This window comes from Schistocerca serialis, chromosome 2 (genome assembly GCF_023864345.2).
Source record: "Schistocerca serialis cubense isolate TAMUIC-IGC-003099 chromosome 2, iqSchSeri2.2, whole genome shotgun sequence".
Taxonomy (NCBI): domain Eukaryota; kingdom Metazoa; phylum Arthropoda; class Insecta; order Orthoptera; family Acrididae; genus Schistocerca; species Schistocerca serialis.
In genome coordinates this window covers 233,769,752-233,790,509 of record NC_064639.1, presented here as the reverse complement: position 1 = coordinate 233,790,509, position 20,758 = coordinate 233,769,752, and the positions used below count along the sequence as shown (strand labels likewise).

Genomic DNA, 20,758 nt, shown 5'->3' with positions numbered 1-20,758 from the left:
GCGTTCAGGTATCACTGCACGAGAGTGATCCGCGAGGAGAAAAGGTTCTACATCAGCAGCAATCTCATTGACTGCGTTACATATTAATACGTGGATCGGTGGAAGCAGAATTTGGTCCGTCTCTAAGACAGCGCCATCTCGTAGTGCGGAGACGAACGAGCGCTGAGCCTGCGCTGTTGTGATTAGCGGGGCGCGCTCTCGTGGGAAAGTTGTCTACGCGCTGACTACGCGGAACTACGTACACAACAATTCCTAAGGGGCCAAACTGCTGAGGTCGTCGGTCCATAGACTTACACACTACTTAAACTAACTTAAACTAACCTACGCTTAGGAAAAACACACACCAATGCCCGAGGGAGGACTCGAACCTCCGGCGTGAGGGGCCGCACGATTCGTGACATGTCACCTCTAACCACGCGGCCACTCCGCGTGGCCGTATTGGTCCACCTCTGCTCTTATGCAAGCAGTTATTCAGTTTGCCATTGATTGATAGACATGTTGAGTGTCTTCCTGAGGTATATCGTGCCAAATTCTGTCCAATTGGCGCGTAAGACCGTCAAAAATCCTAACTGGTTTCTACATCTACATCTACATTTATACTCCGCAAGCCACCCAACGGTGTGTGGCGGAGGGCAATTTACGTGCCACTGTCATTACCTACCTTTCCTGTTCCAGTCGCGTATGGTTCGCGGGAAGAACGACTGCCGGAAAGCCTCCGTGCACGCTCGAATCTCTCTAATTTTACATTCGTGATCTCCTCGGGAGGTGTAAGTAGAGGGAAGCAATATATTCGATACCTCATCCAGAAACGCACCCTCTCGAAACCTGGACAGCAAGCTACACCGCGATGCAGAGCGCCTCTCTTGCAGAGTCTGCCACTTGAGTTTGCTAAACATCTCCGTAACGCTATCACGCTTACCAAAAACCCTGTGACGAAACGCGCCGCTCTGCTTTGGATCTTCTCTGTGTCAACCCGACCTGGTACTTATACCACACTCATGAGCAGTACTCAAGTATAGGTCAAGCGACTGTTTTGTAAGCCACCTCCTTTGTTGATGGACTCCATATTCTAAGGGCTCTCCCAATGAATCTCAACCTGGCACTCGACTTACCAACAATTAATTTTATACAATCATTCCACTTCAAATCGTTCCGTAAGCATACTCCCAGATAATTTACAGAAGTAACTGCTACGAGTGTTTCTTCCGCTATCATATAATCATACAATAAAGGATCCTTCTTTCTATGTATTCGCAATACATTACATTTGTCTATGTTAAGGGTCAGTTGCCACTCCCTGCACCAAGTGCCTATCCGCTGAAGATGTTCTTGCATTTTGCTGCAATTTTGTAATGCTGCAACTTCTCTGTATGCTACAGCATCATCCGCGAAAAGCCGCATGGAACTTCCTACACTATCTACTAGGTCATTTATACATATTGGGAAGTCACTGGTCCCATAACACTCCCCTGTGGCACGCCAGAGATTACTTTAACGTCTGTAGACGTCTCTCCATTGAGAACAATATGCTGTGTTTGTGGGCCCTTCCTATAATGCTCCAAATGTTCTCAATTCGGGAGAGATCCGGCGAACTTGCTGGCCAAAGAACGGTTTGACAAGCATGACCACAAGCAGTAGAAACTCTCGCTGTGTGCGGGCGGGCAATATCATGCTGAAGTCTAAGCCCATTATGCCTTGTCGCGAAGGGCATCAAAACGGGACGTAGAATAACGTCGACGTACAGTTGGGCTGTAAAGATGCTGCAGATGACAACCAAGGAGGGCCCTGCTGCGAAAATAAATGAGACCCCAGAACATCACTCCAGGTTGCCAGGCCTTACAGCTGGCTATGGTCAGGTTGGTAACGCAATGCTATAAGGAGCGTCTCCGAACATGTCTTCGCCGATCATCAGGACTGAATTCGAAGTGATGATGATGAAGATGTTTGGTTTGTGGGGCGCGCAACTGCGCGGTTATCAGCGCCCGTACAAATTCCCAACCTTTGCTCAGTCCAAACTCGCCACTTTCATGACTGATGATGAAACAATGAGGACAACACAAACACCCAGTCACCTCGAGGCAGGTGAAAATCCATGAAGCCGCCGGGAATGGAAAACGGGACCCCGTGCTCGGGAAGCGAGAACGCGACGGCGAGACTACGTGCTGGGGACTCGAAGTGAGACACTGAAGACAATTCTATTCCAGTCAGTGAGTTTCCAGGTCGAATCGATTAACTGCAGTAAAGAAGTTTTAACTGACTTCTGCATTTAGCAGTATTTTTTATCTAAACGCTTGTAAAGAGCAGCAAGTTAAAGCAACCGTTTCTCCTTATTAGAAATTTGGGAATACTTACTTTCTGACTCATTGGGGAAGTCTGTCTCCACTCGCGGGAGCTCTTATGACTGAGATTTTTTTGATTTTTTAATTCGACTGCGCAACTACGAATATTGTTACCTGTATTAAAGTGGTTATGCATGTAATTTAAGCATTTAAGTATTTTCCGGTGTTTACCTACCTGCTGCTACCCGTAGGAGTGTTACCACTACTTCATTGAGAAAGTACGTTTCCAGTAACATCGCTTGCGAAACGCCTGAACGTCGATATCCTAATACTTGCCAACAATTTAATCAGTTTAATCTGTAATAACCAAGTCACGCAGCGCTGCAGCACAGCCAGAGTACAGACGCATAAAGCTACTCACTAGCTGTCAGTTAACCTGGTATAGTTTCCTGGAAACCTCAAAATTATATTGAAAATTGGTCATTTAGTAATCTGCGTGCCCGTAAGTGCAGCTATGCGTTGAATGTAAAAGAGTACGTCAGTCCGCAACGTCTCTTGCCACCGTTAGAAGCATCAATGCAGTTTACGCTACTTCGGAATCGTAGCTCAGTTGATCCATTAAATTTTACGCGTGCAGCCGCATAAATTGTATTTTTCTCGGAATATTTTAGGCGTATACCTTCCAGTCATCTTCAGATTGAGCCTACAGACTGTCGCTACAGCAGTCGCTCCATCCCTTTAAACCCACTGACTGTCCCTCTACGCATGCGGCCTCTGGTACGTACGAGGGCATGCTGAAAAGTAATGCCACAAAATGTTTTACATGAAAACTCTTCAAGTTTTTTTAATAAAGCGAACGTTCGCCAACTCTATTCTTCATGTCTACAAGTTCATTTCTCAATATAGTCACTCTGGCGACGAACACATTTCTGCCAACGAGAGATCAGTTTTTTTGATACCGTCAATGTAGAGCTTTTGACTCGGCTGATGGAGCCATAACCTCACTTCTGCTTGCACCACTTCATCACTCTCAAAGTGAACTCCTCGATGGTGTCCTTTAAGTTTCGCAAACAGATGGAAATCGAATGGGGCCAAGTCAGGACTGCTTGGAGGATAATCGATGACGGCGAACCCAAGAGGTCGTACTGATGTCGCAGCCCTCGTGTGTGGTCTAGCATTGTCATGACGCCGAAGGAGGTGCTCCATGTCTCAACGAACTCTTCGAATTCGAAACTTGACTACAGCATGCTTTTCTCGCACACCGAAATAGTTGCGTTACACACCACCTTGTCATATGCCACAGTTCGAAGCCATCTAGCAACAGAGGGCTGCAAACATGTGAACATGAAGGACAACGATGTAGAATGTTATTAACGTTTGTTTCATTTAAAAATCTATAAGAGTTTTCACGTAAAAATTGGGAGGTATTACTTTTCAGCAAGCTCTTGTTGCTCGGCGGCAAAGAAGAATGCATAACTGAATTTGTGGCTACGTGGTTGATTCATGCTGGGATATCGATGTACCATTATGAGCTGCACTGGATGGATGTCTCTGCAAGTTTATTAAATAATGCATCGGATTCCATTATACGTCCGAATTGAAACTGCTATCTCTGTTAATTAAATTCTTCGCCAAATGAGTTTCAGCTTCCTCTTTCACCGCCGAGTCGCAAAAAGATGAACACTAGAATTTCGATACTTTCATACCTCCTTTAGTGACGCCGTCGTTTCAGTGGCCTTCCACAACCGATTTATTGGGCCTAAATGGCTTGGTATGCCTACGGTGTTGCGGGCAACTGTAATGAATGAAATATGTACGAAAAGTCACACCCGCAGGGGATCTGATAAACCTCAGCGTTTCCGAGCATCATGTCATATTTGACGTAAAGCAAACGTGCTACTGTCTCCGGTAGATGGCGAAAAATCACTTTCTCTTTGAGCTTGGTAAAGATTTGTCCTGTTTTAGACAACAGACTTCCCTCATTTGTCAGGAAAGCCTGGTCACGGCACAATACCCCACCCATTAATCACCAATACGAATACCCTCCTGCGCTATTATATCCATATTCCACCTTCCATACACTTTCATGCCTTATCCATCCTCTCCTAGCAGAATTTCAATCAGCTCCCTCTCCCCAATGATGAAATCCATCCCTCTTGCCAACACCTGTCACAATGTTTCTCCTCACACCATGCTTCCATCTATATCTCTCCACCTCCCTCACTTTGAATCACTACCTACGATTCCACAGGGCACCGTAATCATACACATCATTCCATCTGCGCCACAACTGTGATCATTTTTATGCAACAACATAGTCACTATTACACCATAGCATCATTCGCATTATCATTAATGAGTATATTTCAACTTTAATATAATGTCTTCTGTAAACTTTTGTAAAGTTATCAGTGTTGTCCAGAAAGAAATAAAGTCTGTAGGATCTGTGAGCTCGTTATCATGATGGCCTAAGGCTATATGGTCGAAATATTAGGAGAAGAAATAGAATTTTGAAGCTGCACACTAGAAATTTAAAGCATCAGCCGTTGCTCCTCGAAAACACGAACATGCTCATAGCTCAATTGTTTGACAAACAGTTTTACCATTGGAAGCTTGTGATGATTTCTTGACTGAAAAGAAAATAATGTATCGTCACTTTCAACAAACGGAAAGAAAACTCGTTAAGAAACGTTTCGAGTCTCCGCCATTCAGCCTGCAAGATTCATCTACACTCCTGGAAATGGAAAAAAGAACACATTGACACCGGTGTGTCAGACCCACCATACTTGCTCCGGACACTGTGAGAGGGCTGTACAAGCAATGATCACACGCACGGCACAGCGGACACACCAGGAACCGCGGTGTTGGCCGTCGAATGGCGCTAGCTGCGCAGCATTTGTGCACCGCCGCCGTCAGTGTCAGCCAGTTTGCCGTGGCATACGGAGCTCCATCGCAGTCTTTAACACTGGTAGCATGCCGCGACAGCGTGGACGTGAACCGTATGTGCAGTTGACGGACTTTGAGCGAGGGCGTATAGTGGGCATGCGGCAGGCCGTGTGGACGTACCGCCGAATTGCTCAACACGTGGGGCGTGAGGTCTCCACAGTACATCGATGTTGTCGCCAGTGGTCGGCGGAAGGTGCACGTGCCCGTCGACCTGGGACCGGACCGCAGCGATGCACGCCAAGACCGTAGGATCCTACGCAGTGCCGTAGGGGACCGCACCGCCACTTCCCAGCAAATTAGGGACACTGTTGCTCCTGGGGTATCGGCGAGGACCATTCGCAACCGTCTCCATGAAGCTGGGCTACGGTCCCGCACACGCCCCAACATCGTGCAGCCCGCCTCCAGTGGTGTCGCGACAGGCGTGAATGGAGGGACGAATGGAGACGTGTCGTCTTCAGCGATGAGAGTCGCTTCTGCCTTGGTGCCAATGATGGTCGTATGCGTGTTTGGCGCCGTGCAGGTGAGCGCCACAATCAGGACTGCATACGACCGAGGCACACAGGGCCAACACCCGGCATCATGGTGTGGGGAGCGATCTCCTACACTGGCCGTACACCACTGGTGATCGTCGAGGGGACACTGAATAGTGCACGGTACATCCAAACCGTCATCGAACCCATCGTTCTACCATTCCTAGACCGGCAAGGGAACTTGCTGTTCCAACAGGACAATGCACGTCCGCATGTATCCCGTGCCACCCAACGTGCTCTAGAAGGTGTAAGTCAACTACCCTGGCCAGCAAGATCTCCGGATCTGTCCCCCATTGAGCATGTTTGGGACTGGATGAAGCGTCGTCTCACGCGGTCTGCACGTCCAGCACGAACGCTGGTCCAACTGAGGCGCCAGGTGGAAATGGCATGGCAAGCCGTTCCACAGTACTACATCCAGCATCTCTACGATCGTCTCCATGGGAGAATAGCAGCCTGCATTGCTGCGAAAGGTGGATATACACTGTACTAGTGCCGACATTGTGCATGCTCTGTTGCCTGTGTCTATGTGCCTGTGGTTCTGTCAGTGTGATCATGTGATGTATCTGACCCCAGGAATGTGTCAATAAAGTTTCCCCTTCCTGGGACAATGAATTCACGGTGTTCTTATTTCAATTTCCAGGAGTGTATAATGTCGATGCTGAGTATAATACTTGCAAATATTCCATACAGTGTAGCTGATAATATAAAGTCTTTGAAATTTGCACGCTTGAAAAACCTCTGCTTTCTAATACGACTGTTGTTCTCTCTCATTCTGTAAATATGCAAAAAATTGCTCTTCACTTCAACAGAAAGAGACTCCCACACATTACTTTCATGTCCATTTCTGCCGAGAAACTCATCATTTCTTATCAATCCACTTAATTTTCAACAAAATTTTGTTATATCTTACCTCAAATGCTTCTTCTTCTTTTCCAGTTTCCCTGCAATTCATGAATGACTTCCATGCAATACTGTATTCAAGACGTGCATTCTCACAAATTTCTTCTTAAGAACCAGTCCTATATTTTGTTTGTATCCTGTTTCGATATACAATCTGAACGGGAGAGGAGAAAGACTGCATTTCTGGATAACGCACCCGGATCCGAACATTTTGCTCTTGGTCTTATATTCTTGTTGTTCCTTCTAGTTACTCATAGGGATTGTATATTATCTATATTTCTCTACAGTATATACTCTACAATCTATCATTCTCTGTACTGTTTAAACATTCTTCTGATGATTTCAAACGTCTTCTATCACTTATCGAACACTTTTTCTTCATCGATAAACCCTATGAAGCTGTGTTGATTTTTTAGAAGCCTTCCTTCCGTTATCGACCACAATGACTGAAGTTGCCCTTACCTTTTCTAAGGCCAAACTGATCGCCATGTAATAGATTCTTAATTTAGTCACATCAGTCATTTAAAACATATGAACCATTGTACAACGACGATCTTACTGTACATTTATTAATCTTGCAAGGACATAATAGAATCTCTAAAATCGCATAACCTGAATATATAATTTTACCTCAAGAACAATCTAAATCGAAAAATAAATGGACTATCTTTATCACAAAATTTATAAAAGCATACTGAAACATGGGACTTAGAGAAGGCAGGATTCGGTGTGGACGGGGCCTTACTCAGTTACCGCTGGTTGCTCAGTTTTTTTTTTTTATTTGAATCACGTACACTTTGTTTGGAACCAATCGCAAATGAGGTTGACAATAAGAAACAGTTATCGCATTTGACTGTTAGGACACAACGTGTAACAAAAAATTCTTAAGCAAGTTGCACTCACGGCTGAAGGCCTTATTGATCAGAGATTCAAATTATTTGTCGGCTGGAGGCCCCAATAGTAATAACTCAAAAACAATTTGGCAGCTGAAGACGTGGGTAGCAAATTCTTAAAAACAGTTAAACTTCTGCAAGAGATACTAAAATACTTTTTTTTCAAAAAACAATCATCAAAATTTCACTATTAAGGGACAATATCTAATTAAAAATTCTGAAGACAAAGTGCATTTATGGCTGAAGGCCTTATTGACAAGAAATTCAAATCACTTGTCGGCTCAAGGCCCCAATAGTAGTAGCTCAAAATAAAAATATTTTGTTAAAGAAACAATCATCACAATCTGATCAAACCAAGAGAGAAATGGGCCTCAGACAGTGTTCCAAGGATCGGCCTGGGAAAGTCGCTCAACTTCGTAAACGATGAGACAGGCAGCTAAGAGCTGTATTCACTTAACCAGATGGCAACTCCAACTAGTGACAGTTTCAACGCAGACCATAACTCTTGCAAAACCTACCTAACGTCTGATAACCAACACAACGATGGAATAACCCAGGCAAGGTGGAAGCGGCAGACAGCAATGCGTCCTCAGAATCCGGTGTTTAGAACATCCAGAAGCAGAAGGAACTACTACGACCAAAGTAGTCCAAAAGAAACAAAATATCCGAAGCACAATCAAGGAGGCTGTCGAACCACACACCTTACCAGACAGCAGTGGCAAGGCGAGGAAAGGTACACTGCCGCAAAAATACGCTAACCTCCAGGGCAGGTAACTGGGGTGTTAGCGGCAACTTCATCAATAAACACAAGGAATTCAATGATTAATAATAAGTCGAGGATGGCTAATAAATTTCGCCAACTCCAAACACTCCACTCACTGCTCTCGTCTCAGTGACCCTGCGAGCAGCAAAGCGCGAACAAATGGCGTGATCTCAAAATAGTGGAGGTTTCACTACTGGGTTAATGTACACTGAACTCAAACGTCTTGGTTCCGGTGGACAATAAGCTTGTGGCTCTCGCAACTGCAGCCCCTCGATCCGGCAATGCCTGTGTGCCACCAGCGGCCCCGGCATGTCCCTCGCACTGCTGGACCTCACTGCTGCTCCCTCCCAACGTACACACCCGACCCAGAAAACACTTGACGCCCTTCTTAAGATAGTACCACAGTACTAGATATCGATAAACGCTGCTGCTGCCACTCGCGGACAGACAACGCTAGCAAATATAGTGGCACCAGTAAACACAAGAAGAAAACGAGACGCCACTATCCCTATTACACGAAGCCAACGGCACCAACGAGAGCCGCAACACGGCTCATGTACTTACTACATCTAGTCTCATATATGAATCAGTCGTCATCATCTTCCTTGCAAAGATTAGGGAATGAGCACAGATGATTGAAGATACTCATCTCCCATCTGTCTTCCTGAAAGAAATACTCCTCCTTTAGACCAATTATCGGGCAATGTTCCAGGCATATGGATGCAAAGTAATGGTTAATGTCCTCTGGTCATGTGCTACATGCAGGTATGCTATCTTGATAAAAATCAAGTTGATAAAATGTCCACAGTTGACAAAATATACACAGATGGTAAAATGCACACGGTAGATACAATCCTCGTATTGCCCATACATGCTGGTGGTGAACATGATTTCACAAGCTTTTTCATCTTTGTGCATTTTATCAATTGTGTGCATTTTATCAGCTGTGAGCATTTTATAGGCTGGATTTTTATCAAGATATGTGTACGTGGGGATCTGATGATGGCGACATAAGACTGTTGAAAACGGTCATCTTGGAACAATAAAAATGTCGACACTGTGGTCGCGGCGTACGAAGTGTGTTCATTTTCAACCATACCGATCGCCTCACAGCACAGCATGGGTATCTCGCAGATGGCAGTTGGTTTATTTTGAGAATCACAAGTAGGTAACTCTGGATAAATGTAAGAAGTAGATATCCCCTTCATTAGTAAAATGAAATCAGGTTTGAAAGAAAAATGAGAAAAAATCCAAAGAACTGACCATTCGAAACTAAATAAGAACAGTAGATCTAAGTTATTTCAAACACTTTGTTTACAGTGAAGCTTTAAAGTTCCGTGAAATTTTTAAACGCATTTCTTTCAGTAACGGCTACTTTAAGTAACGTAGTTGTACTAAGGTGACTATACAGGGTGTTACAAAAAGGTACGGCCAAACTTTCAGGAAACATTCCTCACACACAAAGAAAGAAAATATGTTATGTGGACATGTGTTCGGAAACGCTTACTTTCCATGTTAGAGCTCATTTTATTACTTCTCTTCAAATCACATTAATCATGGAATGGAAACACACAGAAACAGAACGTACCAGCGCGACTTCAAACACTTTGTTACAGGAAATGTTCAAAATGTCCTCCGTTAGCGAGGATACATGCATCCACCCTGCGTCGCATGGAATCCGTGATGCGCTGATGCAGCCCTGGAGAATGGCGTATTGTATCACAGCCGTCCACAATACGAGCACGAAGAGTCTCTACATTTGGTACCGGGGTTGCGTAGACAAGAGCTTTCAAATGCCCCCATAAATGAAAGTCAAGAGGGTTGAGGTCAGGAGAGCGTGGAGGCCATGGAATTGGTCTGCGTCTACCAATCCATCGGTCACCGAATCTGTTGTTGAGAAGCGTACGAACACTTCGACTGAAATGTGCAGGAGCTCCATCGTGCATGAACCACATGTTGTGTCGTACTTGTAAAGGCACATGTTGTAGCAGCACAGGTAGAGTATCCCGTATGAAATCATGGTAACGTGCTGCATTGAGCGTAGGTGGAAGACACTAAAATGAGCTCTAACATGGAAATTAAGCGTTTCCGGACACATGTCCACATAACATCTTTTCTTTATTTGTGTGTGAGGAATGTTTCCTGAAAGTTTGGCCGTACCTTTTTGTAACACCCTGTATACCCCCCATTGCTTGGGCTGACACCTAACGTCTGTGAGTGGTTACTGCACGCTGATGTCGTACATGGGCATTGGCCATATAAACGCCATTGGACCCTGTATATCCTCCTTGCTTCGTCCAACAAGAGTAATTTTGCTTCGAAGGTAGAACAATTCTCTAATTTCGTCTATTCTGTGGTTGATGTTAAATTCATCAATAATCTCATTTCAGCACGATTCTTTAATTTCGTCTGTTCTGTGGTTGAAGTTAATTTCATCAATAATGTCATTTGTGCCACTCCCCATCACTTTCGACTTTCTTCGGTTTACTCTCAACCCATAGTCTGTACTCATTAGACTATTCACTCCATTCAGTCGGTCCTGCAATTGTCCTTCATTTTCACTGTGGAGAGCAATGTCAAGAGAATTTTGTCACGGATGTCCTTTCTGCTGTGTCGGCTACTGTGGTAGTCAGCACCGACACAAACAAGATTGGAGATAGTCCTTGACTTCTTGATGCCGTTTCGCGGCGCTGCACTAGTCGGTGTACAGTCGTTACCTTAGGACTACATACTTTCGCCCTGAATTTTGAACCCACTCCTATCTTTTATTTCCGCCATCGCTTCTTGGATGTATAGATTTAACAGTAGGGGCGAAAGGCTTCATTACTTTCTTACTCTCTCTTTAACTGTCTTTAATCCGAGCACTTCGTTCTTGATCTTCCGTCTTATTGTTCTCTCTCCTTTCTTCTCTTTCGTTAGAGTTTAACCTATTTTCTTGAGAATTTCGAACATCTTGCACCATATCGCATTGTCATTGTTTCCATGCCGACAAATCTTATGAAAGCATATTAATATTTCTTCAGTCTTGCTTCCACTATCAAAAGCAATGTCTGACCCACCTCCGTGGTGCCTCTACCTTTCCTAAATCCAAACTTAGCGCCATCTAACAGATCCTCAATTATCTTTTCCATTCTTCTGTATATTATTCTTGTCGGCAACATGGACGCAAGAGATGCTAAACTGGTTGTGTTACAGTTCTCGCACTTATCTGCCCTTAATCACCATTAAATTTCAAGTAAAATAACTCACACTTAAGGGGACCACACCCTGCCTATCTAACCCATGTTAATTTAGGCAAGTATTTGACCCATTTCTGAAAAAATTATTTGATGCAGGACCTTAATATTTTTACTGTATATCACATGATGCTAATAGAGTCAACTTTACTTAAATCTACTTCATCCATTTTATAGTTTTTAAAAAATACTTTTATAAATTTATTAACAAAAATATTAAGTTTTTCTGCAGAAAATATTTTGTTAACTTCTTAACGGTGGAATATTAATAAATGTAGTACCAGAGGTGGCTTTTTATGTTATGCAGAGTCTCTGAAAATTTCATTCATTTGTCTATGACAGTTTCTGATATAATGGGGCATATGTACTGAAAATTTTAGTTTGCGGGAAATTGACTTTAAAGAAAAAACTTTAGAAATTTGTTACTTACAGTTAATTAAAACTGTCCTGCTCCATATGATGGCCCTTCCTTGGCCTCTAGCAGGTCTTCCAGCTTCTTTTTCACCTTCCTGGATGTTCGTCTTGCTTTCTTGGCCGTATTAGATGAAGACCTGTCTGCATCGGCTATCCTCTTTTTATCGCAATGTTGCAGCCCAGTGATAATATTTTCACCAGGATTAATTCCCCGCTTTTTCAATACCCAAAACTTTCCGATATTACCACAACTGAATGTAATAACAGCATCATGAACTCCTAGTTTCATTGTATGCATGCCTACAAATACAGTTTTAGGAAGACGGTTCCAAATTATGCTGCTGAAACGTTCATTTGGGTTCTGTGTCTGCCCATGCAGACATTTCCATAGAAGGTCACGATGAGCAAAGTCTCTGAAAACAGGTTTAATTGCTGTAATAACAGCAGCAGGAAGAGAATGCTGGTGAGAATAAGATTCTCCAGTTGCCTGGGTCCTATTGTATTTGCACCACGAATTTTCTCCTGATGGACACAATCCATGACATGGCTTATCATCAGTAGAGGACTTATGGAAGAATATGGCCCAAACATCTCTCTTCATTGCCTCCAGATTTTCTTTATTTCTCCTAATTGTCTACTCATAGTATACTTTCAAGTTTTCTGTTACAACTACTCGCAATCACATTTGAACAAAACTAGGAGCGTGTTTGAAAGCGTGTTTTTTACAAACAGCAGAAACAAAAGAATACCGACCGTTACATTCCAAGGATAGCCAACACACTCGGGAGTAAAAAAAATCCCTAACGTGCAATGTAGGGGATATAAAGATCTAAAATATATGCAGAAAAATGGGTGACAGAAATGTGGGCGTATCACATAAACACACGTGGTAGGAAAATGCTCTTTAAATGCTCTAAAATTATTTTTTTTCAGCAAAATCCTTTTCAGGGTGCGTAAATAAAACCTTAATCTATCGAAATATGATGAAAACCGAAAATCGAGTTTTTTTATCTGAATCACGTTGTGGCCCCCATAAACTACATAGCAATTATTGTTTCCGCCTCAAGATGAGAAAACGGAGGAATGGTCTTATGATTTAATAAAAACGGTTTCGTTCGAGTTTGCCTCACCCACGAGGCGCTGTCGCACTTGACACCGTCACGTTTCATCGCTCTGCTCTTTCGCGCTGAGAAGGCTGGGGAGTCATGAGTAACTCTTCGCAGCCACTTGATACGTATCTGGGCCCTTAAGTTCCAAACTCCACAATTCTGCGGAACTTTGCCTGAAGTTAGAAAGATCGACTGTCGCCGATCGGAGCTCTGCATTTTCCGCCGTGTTTTTCATCTAGACGGTCTGCCTTGCGTGAAATGGATTACTGCGAGGAAAAAGCTCTTGTGCCCCGAACGTAAATGGGATTTTCCTTCGGAATGTCGTCTAGAGAAGAACTCGAGCCAGGAAATGTCCGACCTTCCCGCCGGAGGGCTATTAATCTCTCTCCACGGAGCTTGCGAAATCGATTTCCAGGTTTTGAGGAACATTTGGAGACAGAGTAACTTGCGTATCTCCATCTGTAACGGTAACATCAAGCGGTTGGGAAATAAGTTGCGTTTCAAGCGCAATGGAAATGTGAGCACTATTGCACAGGCCGAGTGTATCGTTTCCACCGCAGTGAGATGCATAAGTGCTCCTGCCGCAACTCACATGACTACTTTGCAGTTCACGCTTAAGTGCTTGGCTAATGGTTCATTGAACAACTTTCAGACTATATTCTACAATTACGCTCTCGAACAGTGCGCGGTATAATCACCACTCTACTTTCTCTTATTTTATTATGAGTGTCATTTCTCCCTGTAAAGAGGGGCGTCAACAAAATGTTTTCGCATTCGGAGGAGGAAGATGAATGATTGAAATTTCGTCAGAAGACGATAGTAAAACACAAGCTGATCTGGTAAGGATCCCAAACAGCCCAGCAGTACTCCAGAAGAGCAAGGACCCGCTTAGTGCAGGCAGTCTCTTTAAGAGACCTCATGTATCTTCTGAGGGTTCTGCCTATGAAACACGGTTTTTGGTTCGCGTTCTAGACAAAACTCGCTGTGTGATCGTTCCATTTTTAGTTGTTCTAAATTGTAGTCCCCAGGTATTTAATTGGATTGACAGCCTTTAGATTGGTCTAGGGCGCCATTTCGTATGACAGCAGGAGAACTCTCAGGGTTATCCCACTCGACCTGACGGCAAATTTGTAAATTAGTCTGGTGATTCGGCCTGCTATAGTGCATTTTATGAACAGAATTCCACATGGTGTTTTCGCCCCCATACTGTTGTTGTAACCCAGCATGCTATACAGAGTGTCGAACTGTTGCCTTGTATTGATCGATCACCAAATCTGTCTCCTAGCGAGCACGTATGGAACATCGTTGGGCGACAGCTTCAGCGCCATCCACAACCAGCATCAACTGTCCCTGTAGTGACCGGCTAAGTGCAACAGGCGTGGAGCCCCATCCCGCAGTGCAACATCCGGCACCTTTGCGACGCAAAGCGTACAGGTCTGCACCCTGGCATTCAACATTTGGAGGATACATTGATTATTAATGCTCCAGAATTTCACACTCGCAAAAGCTTTTCCCGCGCTTACATTAATCTGTACTCTTGCAACATTAATAACATAAATACACTCCTGGAAATGGAAAAAAGAACACATTGACACCGGTGTGTCAGACCCACCATACTTGCTCCGGACACTGCGAGAGGGCTGTACAAGCAATGATCACACGCACGGCACAGCGGACACACCAGGAACCGCGGTGTTGGCCGTCGAATGGCGCTAGCTGCGCAGCATTTGTGCACCGCCGCCGTCAGTGTCAGCCAGTTTGCCGTGGCATACGGAGCTCCATCGCAGTCTTTAACACTGGTAGCATGCCGCGACAGCGTGGACGTGAACCGTATGTGCAGTTGACGGACTTTGAGCGAGGGCGTATAGTGGGCATGCGGGAGGCCGGGTGGACGTACCGCCGAATTGCTCAACACGTGGGGCGTGAGGTCTCCACAGTACATCGATGTTGTCGCCAGTGGTCGGCGGAAGGTGCACGTGCCCGTCGACCTGGGACCGGACCGCAGCGACGCACGGATGCACGCCAAGACTGTAGGATCCTACGCAGTACCGTAGGGGACCGCACCGCCACTTCCCAGCAAATTAGGGACACTGTTGCTCCTGGGGTATCGGCGAGGACCATTCGCAACCGTCTCCATGAAGCTGGGCTACGGTCCCGCACACCGTTAGGCCGTCTTCCGCTAACGCCCCAACATCGTGCAGCCCGCCTCCAGTGGTGTCGCGACAGGCGTGAATGGAGGGACGAATGGAGACGTGTCGTCTTCAGCGACGAGAGTCGCTTCTGCCTTGGTGCCAATGATGGTCGTATGCGTGTTTGGCGCCGTGCAGGTGAGCGCCACAATCAGGACTGCATACGACCGAGGCACACAGGGCCAACACCCGGCATCATGGTGTGGGGAGCGATCTCCTACACTGGTCGTACACCACTGGTGATCGTCGAGGGGACACTGAATAGTGCACGGTACATCCAAACCGTCATCGAACCCATCGTTCTACCATTCCTAGACCGGCAAGGGAACTTCCTGTTCCAACAGGACAATGCACGTCCGCATGTATCCCGTGCCACCCAACGTGCTCTAGAAGGTGTAAGTCAACTACCCTGGCCAGCAAGATCTCCGGATCTGTCCCCCATTGAGCATGTTTGGGACTGGATGAAGCGTCGTCTCACGCGGTCTGCACGTCCAGCACGAACGCTGGTCCAACTGAGGCGCCAGGTGGAAATGGCATGGCAAGCCGTTCCACAGGACTACATCTAGCATCTCTACGATCGTCTCCATGGGAGAATAGCAGCCTGCATTGCTGCGAAAGGTGGATATACACTGTACTAGTGCCGACATTGTGCATGCTCTGTTGCCTGTGTCTATGTGCCTGTGGTTCTGTCAGTGTGATCATGTGATGTATCTGACCCCAGGAATGCGTCAATAAAGTTTCCCCTTCCTGGGACAATGAATTCACGGTGTTCTTATTTCAATTTCCAGGAGTGTATTTTATCTGCACAAATGTATTCTCGAAATTTTATTTCTCCAGATTAATTATTTATTGGTGTCGGGATGTTTTTGTGTGTATGAAAACAACTACATTGATTTTCTGGAGAAAACATACACAAACTAAACTAAATGTCGTGTGGGATTGTTGACTGGGAAATGACACGGGGTGGCTTCAGCCGCCTAGTTGGAAAAGTTGTTCCTCCTCCACGCATACTGGCCCCTTTCAATGCGGATATGTCAGAGCTGTCATATGTGTATTTGTGGAGCGGAGGTGATTTTAATGGACGCGTGTATAGTGTAGTATTATATTTGCGTTGCATGATGATGACGATAATGATGAGGAAGGGAAATGGGAAACCCAGTGCTGGCACATAGCCTACTTCTCTCGAATATTACCAAGGGGTCCGCCGAGGTTAACGTCCCCATCAGGACGGATCACCATCAACAGTGTCGCATGCCCTCACTTCATAAGACGCTGCGGAGAGCTTTGGAGTTTTGTCCAGAACATAGAGATATAACGCGCCAGGGTAGCCGAGAGCGCTAACGCGCTGCTTCCTGGACTCGGGTAGGCGCGCCGGCCCCAGATCGAATCTGCCCAGCGGTTCTGGCGCTGCAGTCCGGAACCGCGGGACTGCTGCGGTCGCAGGTTCGAATCCTGCCTAGGGCATGGGTGTGTGTTGTGTCCTTAGGTCAGTTAGGTTTAAGTAGTTCTAAGTTCTAGGGGACTTATGACCTAAGATGTTGAGTCCCATAGTGCTCAGAGCCATTTGAACCATTTTTCGAATCTGCCCAGCGGATTGACGACGAGGGCCGGTGTGCCGGCCAGCCTGGATGTGGTTTTTAGGCGGTTTTCCACATCCCGCTAGGTAAATACTGGGCTGGTCCCCACGTTCCGCCTCAGTTACACAGCTCGCAGGCATCTGAACACATTCACAGTAGGGGTACACTCATTCCGTCCTGGGGAGCATGGGGTGGCGGCAGGAAGGGCATCTGGCGACCCCTTAAAATTAACATGCAAAATCGGATTAACCATGTCCGACCCTGAATACCTGCGGGACAAGGCGCAAGCGATAGATAGATAGATAGATTCGTGCAGAGATGTGTGATAAGGAACATTACGCGACCACCTCTCCTACATTTGCCGGCCAAGTACTGGCAGTGTAACTTTCATCCCTCACCAGCTAACTTCCGAGTCACATTAAACAATATTTATAAAACAATACATAGATCATTTTTACCTCATCCATGTATTTTCTCCTAAGTACCATAGCCAAAAGTAAATGAATTTCTCTCCTTCAACAGAGCAGAATTTCTCATTGTTAAAAAAAGTTTAATGAAAATTGTTTCTTTAGCGTTTTTCTTTGCCCAGGCATTGTAAAACCGAAATAATTTTTCGTTTTCAGATATCTGATCTAGTTTCTGGAAGTACAAAAATGGAAAAAAATAACCAATAGGTCATGAAGCATTCGCACAGCATCACGAAAGCAAAACAATAATAAAATGAAGATTAAGGATATTAATGAGAAACCACCCTGAACATCAACGGGTTAAACTTCCAACATTTTTCATAAAAAAAATTCCACAGAGCTGTACTAATATCTTGATGTTGGCACTGTAAGCTGATGATGTTCTTTTGCACGAAACCAGTCATGACACAATAGATGTATATCAACGCATCTGTGGTTGTTTCTTATTAATATTAACCATTATCAGCTGTGAATCTCAATATGTTCAAGAAAGATTAAGAAGAAACAAAAACACAAAATCCACTGCTATAACAAGGGTGAGTGCGGAGGGAATAGATTAACTTCCAATTTTAGATGACACAATTGTTCCTTTCCCCCCACCCTCCCCCACCCCCTCCAGCGTCAACGTCAACATATTTCTTCCTCATAAGCCTTGACGTTGACTCCACTTACGTCCCAACCCGTTCCGTTCCCCGCCTGTTAAAATGCCGCCACTTGAACTGCATTGTCGACTTTTCCGACGTTCCAATCCACCCTGTTCCTTTTCTTCATTTCCGAATCGATTTTCATCCTCAATTTATTTTGTAAGCTTTACTGAAGACTACGATAAAACGATTAACTCCCTGGCTGCTGCTAGTTATTCGGATTTTTATGACCATGTGGTGCTAATCCAGCATCTAATGACGTCCATGGCAAAATTTGTAACTTACATACTGCAACTTGACGGACTAGAAAGTAATTAATTATTTAACTTTTTTGACGGAAATGTTAAACACTTTTTATTAATGATATTAATATTATTGGAGTCGAAATGCAGTGGTAATTTTTCCCAGACGTATCCGAAGTATTGAGCTAAAAATTGTAGCTTTGATTGGTGGAAAGTTTTTAAGTTTTCTACATTGAGATGACCTTAGAAACACTACATACACTTTCTGGTTGAGAATGTTTGGACACCTGCTAGTGGAGATTAATTTGAGATGTGTCCAACCTTCGCCTTTCTGGCTGCTTGAACTCTCCTGGACACATTTTCAACGAGGTGTCTGAATGTCTGTGGAGGAATGGCAGCCCATTCTTCCTCAAGAGCCGAAACCAGAGACGTTAGTGTATCTTGGACGTTGAGGTCTGGTGTGTGCGAGGTGCCGGGGTGAAGAAGAGTCTTACCTCTTTAATTCTGGCGAATTTTTAATGAGAACTAGTCATGCAATCGACCCCCTCCTCACCTACCACCTAATTAATTATGTGCACAACGATAACGAAAGGAATTTATGGTTAACCCTGCTAGTTAGTAAAATAAGGGGAGCGCACTCACAATAATTTAATAAACATCGTAACTACTGGTTTAAAGAAGGGAATTTTATCATAATAAACGACAGGAAATGGGATTCTGCATCCATCTAAGAAACGACATGCGGCTTAAATATTACAATGAGATTTATTATACATCAGAACATAAAGGTACTTGATTATCCATACAAACAGTAGGCTATAGGGATAGGGTGTACTGAACTATTAAGAGAATAAGAGTTGGCTCGAGAACAAGCGGCTCCCACTATCTGTGATGCAATAGACTGACAATAATGACTGGAGATCCTATTGAATCAAATATTACTCCCCAGACTATAATGCGGTATCGCGATTAGTAGTGAGAGCTCAAATGGGAACACATGGAGAAACAAACAGAGTGGATTTGTAGCAAAGCGAGCGCTCGTGCTGCTGAGGACCTCAGCGTAAAAATAATAGGTCCTACAATGTCGGAGCCGCAAAACACTTTACTAGTCCTGATACCTGCAGCACGTCGTCGCTAGGCAGCGTTCTGATGATGTAGGCTCCGACTCCTGCTGTGCAGCAACTCTGTTTCAACCCGTGGCCTCGAATGCTGTCTGAGAATTCTAAGTGGCCGAAGCAGAGAAATTCCTGGGCGCAAGAGGAAGTATCTCCCGGAAGAGACACCGAAAAACCGCCTAAATTCGCCCTGTCGGTACAGGAGACTCTGGGTCTTAAGTCGCCGAATGAAACTGGAGTAGGACCGGAGTCACGCTCCAAAACGATTCCAAAAATGTGCGACTAAGCAGCAAGACCGTCCAATTCTGACAACGATCAGATCCTGAGAGCCATGCGCCCGCGCAGTGCACGAGAGAAGCCAACGTTTTCAACTCCCCATTGCTCTCGAAAAACCGCGAATCAGCGTTCAGTGCTGATTCCAAAATTCCCCCACACTCTCTCAGAACACCATTCCCACCAATAGCGATTGTTCCCTCCAATTTCGTGCGGGACTTTATGACATCAACTCAGTTTAAGTTGACCAATCATGCTTCTGCTATTCAGCTGGGGGGCACTGAACTTGCCGTTTGACCGGCTACGAAAACAGCATGCCAAGCCCATTGGCCATCTGGCGCCATGCAGTCGCACCCGGCAGGGCACCGTCCACAATAATTCTCAGAATTATGAAGACAATACAGTCAGTCGGCGCCAGCAGTCTTCGTTCCAGACGCACTGGAACGGTAAACCCATAAACTGTGGCGACACTGAGGTGGCTCGCCTGTCGTTTCGCCCTCCATACAACAGGCGAAACTCGACATAGGGCAGTCGTCCCACCCAGCGCTCAGGCCCATTGATGTACGACCCTCTCCGTATTCGCGGAAGTGCAGACCTTCCACGAAAACGCGTCCTCAGTTGCTCGCCTCACAACAAGCCCACCTAGGGAAGTAGCAGAGAAAACTAAAATCAAGACCACATATAGTTCCAAATACGCATATCAATCAACTGAAAAGTAATTTGAGCTCTCAGTACAAATAATCTCATCAGAATAACCTTGTTCGGCCCGTTCCCACCGTGAAAGGATATAAAACATTAATTAAATTGATGAAAATGAGAGGCGACATGCGAAAGAAGGCATGGGACATCTCAAGCGAATTCGACCGCCTAACGGGTTCGGGTCGGACCTGAGTGTGGCCAGTCCATTTCTAGAATGTTATTGTCCACAAACCATTGCCTCATTATATACTGCTTTATGACAGGGTGCATTGTCTTGCTGATACAATCATTTTCTCTGGACGATTCTTCTTTTGTTCGCAGTACAGAGTGGCCATATTATGTACTCATGTCCATAGGCATTTACCGTTTCCTTAAGAGCAATAAGAGGACCACGCCCCAACCACGAAGAACTTCCCATATCCAAACATCGCCTCCTCCTTACTTCACTATTACGCTACATATGTCGGCAGGTGATATTCTTC

General features: G+C 45.0%; 1 protein-coding gene across 1 annotated transcript in view; it reads left to right on the top strand.

The window, feature by feature from the left end:
• The window catches only part of LOC126455873 (probable G-protein coupled receptor CG31760), a 1,325,234-nt gene that overhangs the window by 1,055,105 nt on the left and 249,371 nt on the right, over positions 1-20,758 (top strand). The gene's annotated exons all lie outside the window — the stretch shown is intronic.